Below are 10,442 nucleotides of genomic sequence, written 5' to 3'. Positions count from 1 at the left end.
AACCAAATGTATGCAATTGCCAGTATTGGTGGCTCATTTTGCAGTGCTAGCCCTTCAGTATTAGGGCATTTTTATTCAGCAAAATTCAGTTTGTAAAATCATAGAAATATTTAGAAACGTACATTTCATCAGACCTTTTAATGTACACCCCATACACACATGTAAGGTGGCTAAATCAGATTTTTTTTGCCACTGCTTATTTGTATTTATTAGTTGCAAGGGACCTGTTGTGGCCCGGCAGGAGCCGTTGGAGCTGCCACCAGACTCCGACAGCGAGGGGCCCTATGAGTCGGCCCTGGAGAATGTGGAGGACCCTGGACAGGGTTCCGACTCTGAGCAGGGCGCAGAGAGACTGGTTGGCCACCAGGTGGCCTTGGATCAATGTGGAGGAGACAAGGGAGAGTGAGCCAGAAACCAACTGTGAGTTGTTCCGGGATGCACGCCGTCGAAGAGCTACTCGGCGTCAAGAACAACTACATAATTACAGAGGTAATTACACTCAGCTAATGGTCATTAAGCTCCTCTCCCAGACTATAAAAGAGACTGCTTGTGCCACGCCCTTCTTGCAGAAGTCAACGTTTGGGACTAAAGAGAAACGAACTTGGCAGGCTGGATTGCTGCCAAAGTCCTTATCTATTTGTTTATTTGGCTTTCAGCCACCGAGAGTCTGAACTTGCTATTAAAAAACATTCTCATTTACATTTGTCTCAGCTTTTGCTAATGGACGGAGGAGGGGGGTCAGAACAGGACCCATATTTGAAATTATATTTCTAAACAGATGGTCCCTTCTCTCTCTCCCTCCCTCTCTGTTCATTCATTTTTTAAAAAAATGTAATCCAATTATGTGTGTCATCCTCAAAATCTGCCATGTATTACTTTCTTTCAATCAGTATATTCTTTCTGTTGACGCAATTCTGCAGGTTCCTCGAAGCGGTTCCAAGTCACATGAGGCCTCTGTTTTTTAAATGACTTTAGAGATTGTTTTTCTGCAGCTTCTGCAGACTCTAAAAACCATGCAAAAGTTTGGCCCATTCAGCTCCAGAGGCTGTATGAGAAGACATCCCATTCTCATGTAATCTTCACAGCCTCTAAAAGTTGTGTGGCAAAGGGACATTTATTTAGAAATAGAACTCTTGAGGATAGCTGTTGGGTGTTGGTAAATACTGGCATATCACCCAAAATGACATGGGGCATCACCTTTGACAATGTGTCATTGGTTGCCATCATTACTAGATCTAGTATAGCTTGTCTAGGAGAACGCTTCCTTTGTTATTCATTACAGAAAATAACTTCCATGAAACTAAACTGAACTTGTACCATATAACAACTCTGTGGCCATGTAAAAATTGTTTCCTTATAGCCACTGTCATTTGGGGAGAGGCAAGATGGGCAGAATACTAAAAGTAGAATTGTGACATAAATCCCACCCCTTCTGTATATACATTCTTACACAACACGTATGCATGAAAGAAATAAAGCTTGCTGTATGGAGCTCAATGCTGATTTCATTCATTCTAATATAAATAGCAAGTTCCTATAGATAGATGTGTTGGTAGCATATGGCTTTAAAATGCTACTATTTTTCACCAGTGAAACCATGCATTGCTTTAGGACAGTATCACAGATTATTAAGGCAGAATGCAAGCAAGAGTATTCATACATACAAGTCAACAATTTACATTTTGGAAATGCAGGAACAAAGTTATCAATTACAAAAAATAAACTAAAAATCCTCTCCTACAAGTGAGAAAAATTTGCGGATGTAAAGACACTTATACTAGTAAAAGTCAGAAGTCAAACCTAGCAGTTACATATTCAAACCTTTTTTCTAATGATAAAAGAGATTCTTGTAGCCATTTCTGAAGAAAACGAACTTGGAATGTTCTCAGTCAATATTATATTGGTTCAGCTATGGCATAGTTTAATTGATATTGGTGCATCAACTTTTCCAGATTATAGTAATCTTTACTCTAGAGCAAGGGGTCTCCAAAAGTCTTCAATCATGCTGGCTGTGGAATTCTGGGAGTTGAAGTCCACAAGACTTAAAGTTACCAAGTTTGGAGTCCCTTGCTCTAGAGTTTTTAGTTGTTGTGCCTTTGGATAATTCTTGATTAGTAGGCAATTGAATCTAAGTTCTCTCTTGACTCAATAAGGGTCATGGTTGATACCTTACATCAATGTAGACAGTGCTGAGCTCATTCCTTTAGGGGAATGTAATCCTATTACTAACCTAAATAACCATTTCCATCACTTTCTTTTCTTACTCACTGTATAAAAGTGGAAACATTGGTTTTGAAGTTGCAACGTTTTCTGCTGAGAGAGGACCATCTAGAAAAAGAAGAAGAGACTGTATTAAAATAGATTGACAGAAAGTGAAGATTCCATTTTATATATATAAAATTTGTCTCGTGATCATTGCTAGATACACTTGGAGAAAAATAAGCAGTATTGTTTGTCAATAGGAAAAAATTATACTTAGAAATAATAATCAAGTTGAAAAGGATTTTAGAAATCATCTATTTTCCAGGTGTCAAACTCAATTGTGTCACGTGACGTATCACGTTTTCTTGTCTTTGCGGAGCTGGGGTGGGTGTGGCCTGCCCATGATGCATCTGGACTGTGCGCTGCCAGTTTGACACCCCATATCTATTCCAACCTCCTGCTCAGGATTTTCTAGAACATCTCTGATAGATAACGATGCGGTCTCTGTTCCAATACCCCTAGTGTTTTTATTTAAAAGTGCTTATTTAAAAGTATATACCAACCACTCCTTATTTATTTATATACCAACTAATCCAATGGTCCTAGAAGACTCAAAAAATACAATTAATCTACAACTGAAGTAAATGTTTATTTACTATACTTGCCTGCTACTCATTCCTGAAGTCCCCAAATGGCTAATGACAAAACATCCCTCAAGCAAAAATAAAGTCACTCATAAAGAATAATTTAAAAGTCTCAGCATCATCAGATAAGACCTATATATATATAGTCATGGGTTCACCACTATATCCTAACATTCACAGCATGCTTTCTATCTGGTGAGGTGCGAAGGTTGGGCTTAAAATGTTCCTCTGAAACCTCATAAAGGGACAGATCCTAGGCAGCTTCATTCATGAACTGCTGACACTGTTGTGCAACCACTTTTTCCACCAACTTCCCTAAGAAAGGGAGATTGGATGCTTGATGCAGATTGTCTAGCAATGACTTTTTGCAGAGGGGACAAATAAACACCTCTTTAAGAGGTGGAGAAACAATCACTTCTCGAAGAATTTGCCACCACCAGAATTCAACCACTTGTCACTTCATGGGCATCCTTAGCTAGTCAGGAGGGACATGGATTTAATGAATAAGGGGACAAGCTCACAATTATGAGGTATCTGTCCACCTCCTTAGGCCCAACAGGTTCAAACCATTTCCAGATAACATGGTTAAACAGAGCCATCAGACAGTTATCTGCAAACACAATAAGGGCGAAGAAGTACTAATGCTTCACTGCCCTGACAAGACCAAGGCAGCTCTAACCCATGTTCAATTGAGTTCATCCTTCACTGATTTCCACTTTAGACAGTTCTTCTCCCATTTCCTTTGCCTCAACTATTTCATAAACCATGAAGAGTGATGAGAGCCATAGGAGGAAAAAGTTTGCAAGGGTGCAATCCAATTCAAAGCCTTGGCACCCTCTCATTCCAAATTATGACCAAGGCCAAGCTTCATTTTGGACTATACAGCAGACCATATGGAAAAAACCCAGCTCCCTCTGGAACACACCTGGGATCATAGGTCACCAAGGGCAGACAGATTTAATAGTTTCCACCACCCAATGGCAGGGGGCAGTGCCAGAGTAACTCATGGTTACCAGGGAATAACTTGACCATAACAAATGCAGTTTTGCACAAATCCATCTTATACACAGGGTGCAGCTCAGTAAGCCCATGAAACACTACTACTTTGGGAGATTCACTCTCTCTCTAAAGGTTTCTGGGTATAATTCAAAGGAGTGGTTATCACCTATAAAATTCTTCCAAACACAAGACTGGGTTCTTTATGGAGCTTACCGTTTCCAACTGCCTCTGTTGGTCCCATAAAATCTGCCAGAACACTTGGTGTCGCAGTGCTTCACCTATGGAGCACCATTTCTATTTTCAGAGACATTTGATCAGACTGTGGGATCAGCCTATCTAGAAAAAAAGATCTTGAACAGAATATGCAATGGCCGGCCCTGTTATTGTAACGGTTTTCCTATTCTGGATATTTATTGTGTTTTGTTTTTAATTCCCTTATTTTTATAGTTGTAAGTCGTCCAGAGGTGCTCTTCCAAGCTGGGTAAATATAAATAAAATAAAGTGTCATTTATCTCTAAAAGGTGTTCCTGTGAAAATCAGGCGCCTGAAAGAAGAAGGGAAATCTCTGAGTTGATACTATCTAGCAGCTGATAAAACAAATATAAGGAAATATGAGGGAATGAAAAACTGGAGTTGCTTGGGGAAAGCAGCTGCAACAAGGCAGAAACATTTCCTACCCCTAATTCTATTTTTTTTTTTTTTTTTGTCAAGCGTGTATAAGGTAATAGGTATAGGTATATACAAGGTTATGAATACATGAAATGGATACAAATAAATGGGGTTAATAGTAGACAGTCTAAGGTTAAAGTTGTGGGGGTTTGGGGAAGAAACAGGTAACACATTGACCACTCTGTTGCTGAAGTCGTATTTCCGGCAATCGAGTTTGGTACGGTCTACCTTCAGTTTGTATCTATTGAGTGCCCGTGTATTGTTGTGGTTGAAGCTGAAGTAGTCATTGACAGGTAAGAACATTGTAGTAGATAATTTTATGTACTACGTTTAGGTCAGACCGAAAGCGGCGTAGTTCTAAATTGTCTAAGCCCAAACTTTCAAGTCTGGTGGCATAAGATATTCTGTTGCGAGCAGAGGAGTGGAGAACTCTTCTTGTAAAATATCTCTGGACTCACTCAATTGTGTTAATGTCCGATATGCAGTACGGGTTCCAGACAGATGAGCTGCATTTGAGAATTGGTCTAGCAAATTTTTTTTTGATCTTGTCAGTAGTACAGAGTTACCAGAGAAGAAGCTACTCAGGATTAAGTTGACAACTCTTAATATGCCTTTTTAGCAATGTTGTTACAGTTGTCACAAAGCTAAGCTCATGCTTCTCCTCTCCCCACTCCCAACGCTGTAAATATTTACAGCCTCAGAAAAATGACAGGATATAGGTTCAATTCATTCCCCCATTCTGAGTTTACTTACAAGCATGCAGACTGGTATTTCAACTTCTTGGCATATTGAGACAAACACTGGAGTTTTAGAATCTTTTGGAAATCCGTAAGCAGTTTCATACTACACAGCTCTTCTAGGCTACAAAGGCTCCTGGAACAGGCTACCTATATATGAGCCTCGGTGGTTTGGGTCATTTAGAAAGGAGTACATGTAGTCGTTGAGTTACAACAACAATTGAGCCCAAAATTTATGTTGGTAAGTAAAACATTTGTTTAGTGAGTTTGCCCCATTTTATGACTTTTCTTGCCACAGTTGTTAACTGAATCATTGCATTTGTTGAGCTAGTAACATGGTGGTTAAGCAATGGACTCCCCATTTACTTTGGTTATCAGATCACAAAAACTGATCACATGACCGACCCCAGAATACTGCAACCATCATAAATATGAACCACTTGCAAAGCATCTTATTTTTGATCATCTGACCATGGGAAAGTTGCAATGGCTGTGTGAAAAATGGTCATAAGTGATAAGTAACTTTGAACGGTTCACCGACAAAAGGGCGCCCGACAAAAGGGCGCCCGACAAAAGGGCGCCCGACTAAACTGCGGTGACAAAACCACGAGTTCTAAACCGCACCGACAAATGAGCGCTGAAGCGTGCCGACAACAGCGCGCCGACAGAAGCGCGCTCTAAACCTAACCCTAACCCTAACCTTAACTTAAATCGCGCTTCTGTCGGCGCGCTGTTGTCAGGGCGCTGTTGTTGGTGCGTTGATGACATCGCGGTTTTAGCACCGTGGTTTTGTCGGCGCGCTTTTGTCGTGCGCGCATTTGTCGGGTCACGACTTTGAACAGTCACTAAATGAACTGTGGTAAGTCAAGGAGTACCTGTGCCCAGCAGCAGAAGGAACCTATTGTTATTTTTAGCTCCATACCATTCTTCTTTACATTTTTTTAACTACAGCCTTTAATTTCCATTAACTTATTCAATAAATCACTTTAGCTTTCATTTGTATGTTCATTGCCTCCTAGTCCCCAAATCTACTGCTCATAAGCCACTGTGGCAAAATAGCAAAGAACTTCTTATTATTCAGGGCTAAGTCATGTCTAACTCTTTACAACTGCATGGATTATAGCACGCTATGCCCCACTCTCCTCCACTGTCTCCGAGTTGGCCCAAATTTGTATTCATTTGTGTCAATGACACTAGCTAATCATTTCATCTTCTGCCTTCCACCTTGCCTTATGCCTTCAATCTTTCTCAACATCGAGGTCTTTTCCAATGTATCCTTTCTTGTTATTAAGTGGTCAAAGTATTTGACCTTCAGCTTCAGTATATGTCCTTCCAAAGAATAACCAGGATTGATTTCCTTTAGGATTGATTGATTTGATTTCTTTTTGGTCTAAGGGACCAAAAAGGGACTCGAGTCAAGATTCTTCTCCAACAACACAATTTGAAAGCATCAATTCATCAGTGCTCAACCTTCCTTACAGGCCAATTCTCACAGTCATACATTACTACTAGGAAAACCACAGCTTTGCCTGCATGGACCTTTGTCTCTACTTTTTAATATACTGTCTAGATCTGCCATAGCTTTTTACCCAAGGAGCAAGCATCCTTTAATTTCATGGCTGCAAATTGCCATCTGCACTGATCTTGGAGTCCAAGAAAATATAACCTGTTATTGTTTCTATTTCTTCCCTTTCTATTTGCTAGGAAGTGATGGAATCAGATGCCTTGATCTCAGTTTTTTTTAAATGTTAGTTTCAAGCCAACTTTTACACGCTCTTTTACCATCATCAAGATGGTTTTTGGTTCTTCTTCACTTTCTGCCATTAAAGTGGCATCATCTGCCTATCTGAGATTATTGTTATTTCTCCCAGCAATCTTAATTCCAGTTTGTGATTCCATCACAGCATTTTGTATGATGTATTCTGCACATGTTAAATGAGTAGGGTGGCAATATATGGCCCTGTCATACTCTGTTCCTTATATTGAACCAATCAGTTGTTCTGTGTCCAGCTTCTTCACCTCCTTCTTGACCTGCATAGCCTTGGCACTTAGCACAGCAGTAATTCTGCACCGTTGCCTTTCATTTTTACCCTATCCTTTCAAGAGCTTTGCTTTCCAAACATGACAAACTAATTTCTAACTCCTGAATGTCGGAGAAGCCTTTCCCATAGCTTAGCCACATCTACAAATAATCAGGACAAAGGAAACGATGGCTTTTCTAAGAATATATTGCCATTACCCCAAGCTGTTGGTCTTCCACAGGTTGCTATGTAATACAGCATACATCACTCCAGCACCCAGGACCATTATGAATAAGATCTGTTTCATGACCAGCATATCTGAAAAACAAATATTAAATGAGGCTTTTATCTCTAAAAGTTCATTGTGGGCATGAGTACAGTAGAAAAGAGTTTATACAGTGGGGCAAAAAAGTATTTGTCAGCCACCAATTGTGCAAGTTCTCCCACTTAAAAAGATGAGAGAGGCCTGTAATTGACATCATAGGTAGACCTCAACTATGAGAGACAAAATGAGAAAACAAATCCAGACAATCACATTGTCTGATTTGGAAAGAATTTATTCGCAAATTATGGTGGAAAATAAGTATTTGGACACCTACAAACAAGCAAGATTTCTGGCTCTCACAGACATGTAACTTCTTCTTTAAGAGACTCCTTTGTCCTCCACTCATTACCTGTATTAATGGCACCTGTTTGAACTTGTTAGCAATATAAAAGATACCTGTCCACAACCTCAATCAGTTACACTCCAAACTCCACTATGGTGAAGACCAGAGCTGTCGAAGGACACCAGAAATAAAATTGTAGACCTGCACCAGGCTGGGAAGACTGAATCTGCAATAGGCAAGCAGCTTGGTGTGAAGAAATCAACTGTGGGAGCAATAATTAGAAAATGGAAGACATACAAGACCACTGATAATCTCCCTCGATCTGGGGCTCCACGTAAGATCTCACCCAGTAGGGTCAAAATGATCGCGAGAACGGTGAGCAAAAATCCCAGAACCACACGGGGGGACCTAGTGAATGACCTGCAGGGAGCTGGGACCAACGTAACAAAGGCTACCATCAGTAATACACGCCGCTGCCAGGGACTCAGATCCTGCAGTGCCAGACGTGTCCCCCTGCTTAAGCCAGTACATGTCCGGGCCTGTCTGAAGTTTGCTAGAGAGCATTTGGATGATCCAGAAGAGGATTGGGAGAATGTCATATGGTCAGATGAAACCAAAGTAGAACTGTTTGGTAGAAACACAACTCGTCTTGTTTGGAGGAAAGAGAATGCTGAATTGCATCCAAAGAACACCATACCTACTGTGAAGCACGGGGGTGGCAACATCATGCTTTGGGGCTGTTTCTCTGCAAAGGGACCAGGACGACTGATCCATGTACAGGAAAGAATGAATGGGGCCATGTATCGTGAGATTTTGAATGCAAATCTCCTTCCATCAGCAAGGGCATTGAAGATGAAATGTGGCTTGGTCTTTCAGCAGGACAATGATCCCGAACACACCGCCCGGGCAATGAAGGAGTGGCTTCGTAATGTTGCAGAAAATGAGACAAGACCAGCTCTTTGTCAAAGGGAAAGGTTTATTTGCGCAAAGGTTCAGGAGCAAAACCTGAACCCCGAATGGCAGTTCTGTACAGTCTTTTATACTCTTTGACAACTTATCGATCATCCCCAAATACCTGGCCTTCCTGTATCACGTAGACCCCTTTCCTGTGTCATGTAGACCTCTACACAATCTCCCAAAACAGAGACATGACATTCATTACTCATTTACCTCCCCACAGGGGGTATTGGTACAAATATCCTGTTTCATTTGTTTTAGTTAGGGGAAGCAAACAGAACAACTAATCTTAAGGGTAATCATTCCTTTATCCCATTCCACATGGTAAAGATACTTTTAATACCCAAAGAATCTGTCTAGTTGTCAAATTCTCTTTTAGTAAGAAGCATTTCAAGGTCCTGGAGTGGCCTAGCCAGTTTCCAGATCTCAACCCCATAGAAAACCTTTGGAGGGAGATGAAAGTCTGTGTTGCCCAGCGACAGCCCCAAAACATCACTGCTCTAGAGGAGATCTGCATGGAGGAATGGGCCAACATACCAGCAACAGTATGAGCCAACTTTGTGAAGACTTACAGACATTTGACCTCTGTCATTGCCAACAAAGGATATATAACAAAGTATTGAAATGAACTTTTGATATTGACCAAATACTTATTTTCCACCATAATTTGCAAATACATTTTTTTCCAAATCAGACAATGTGATTGTCTGGATTTGTTTTCTCATTTTGTCTCTCATAGTTGAGGTCTACCTATGATGTCAATTACAGGCCTCTCTCATTTTTTTAAGTGGAGGAACTTGCACAACTAGTGGTTGACTAAATACCCTTTGCCCCACTGTGCTATTCACTAGTTATTTACTGGACTACTAATTCCTTTATCAGTCTTTCAAGCATAAGCAAATAACTTCTATTTCTATAGGGCTTCTATATATAATGGTGTTTACTAACTCTCTGACTATGACTATGCTGTGCTATTAGTTATGCTTACTCAGGAGAGTTTAAATGAAACACTTTTTTAAAAATGCATTTTCTCAGCTGGAGGGGGGGGTGCAAGGTAGGACCTTGAACATACTGCTGATCCATCATATATTTTTTCAAGTTCCAAACTTTGTATTTTGCTAAGAGAAAATTAACTCACTCTCTTCCCAAAGATATACAAAATAATCCTATTTTGATGCATACGTATAAAGGTTCAATAAGTATGTGTATGCAAAATATTTGTCAACTTTGAACCAAACCTGGCAGCAGCCATTTTTCTGTTCCTCAGTTGCCACACATAGGGGAAGGGGGAAAGGAGGTTGGAATGCTTTACTAGACACAACAGAGAACTTTCTCATGAGAACCAAGGTCATCTCTACTGGCAACGAATAAGGTTGGGGAAGGAATACCTGGACAGCCTGCCAATTAACCCAATTAGCCAACGTGACCTCTCACACTTGGGGATGGGGTTATTTCTTATTTTAATTATACTAAAACTGGGGGAAAGGTTTACAACAGTTCCAGTGGTTAGTATATTCTGTGATCATGTGATCGCCATGATTTGGTTAATGACTACAACCAGAATTGCCAGATCTGCCATCTTAAGTTAGCCTGGCATGTGATTTT

Source organism: Thamnophis elegans, chromosome 6 (genome assembly GCF_009769535.1).
Source record: "Thamnophis elegans isolate rThaEle1 chromosome 6, rThaEle1.pri, whole genome shotgun sequence".
Classification (NCBI taxonomy): domain Eukaryota; kingdom Metazoa; phylum Chordata; class Lepidosauria; order Squamata; family Colubridae; genus Thamnophis; species Thamnophis elegans.
The sequence above is the reverse complement of the archived record's forward strand: the minus strand, read 5'-3'. Positions refer to the sequence as shown.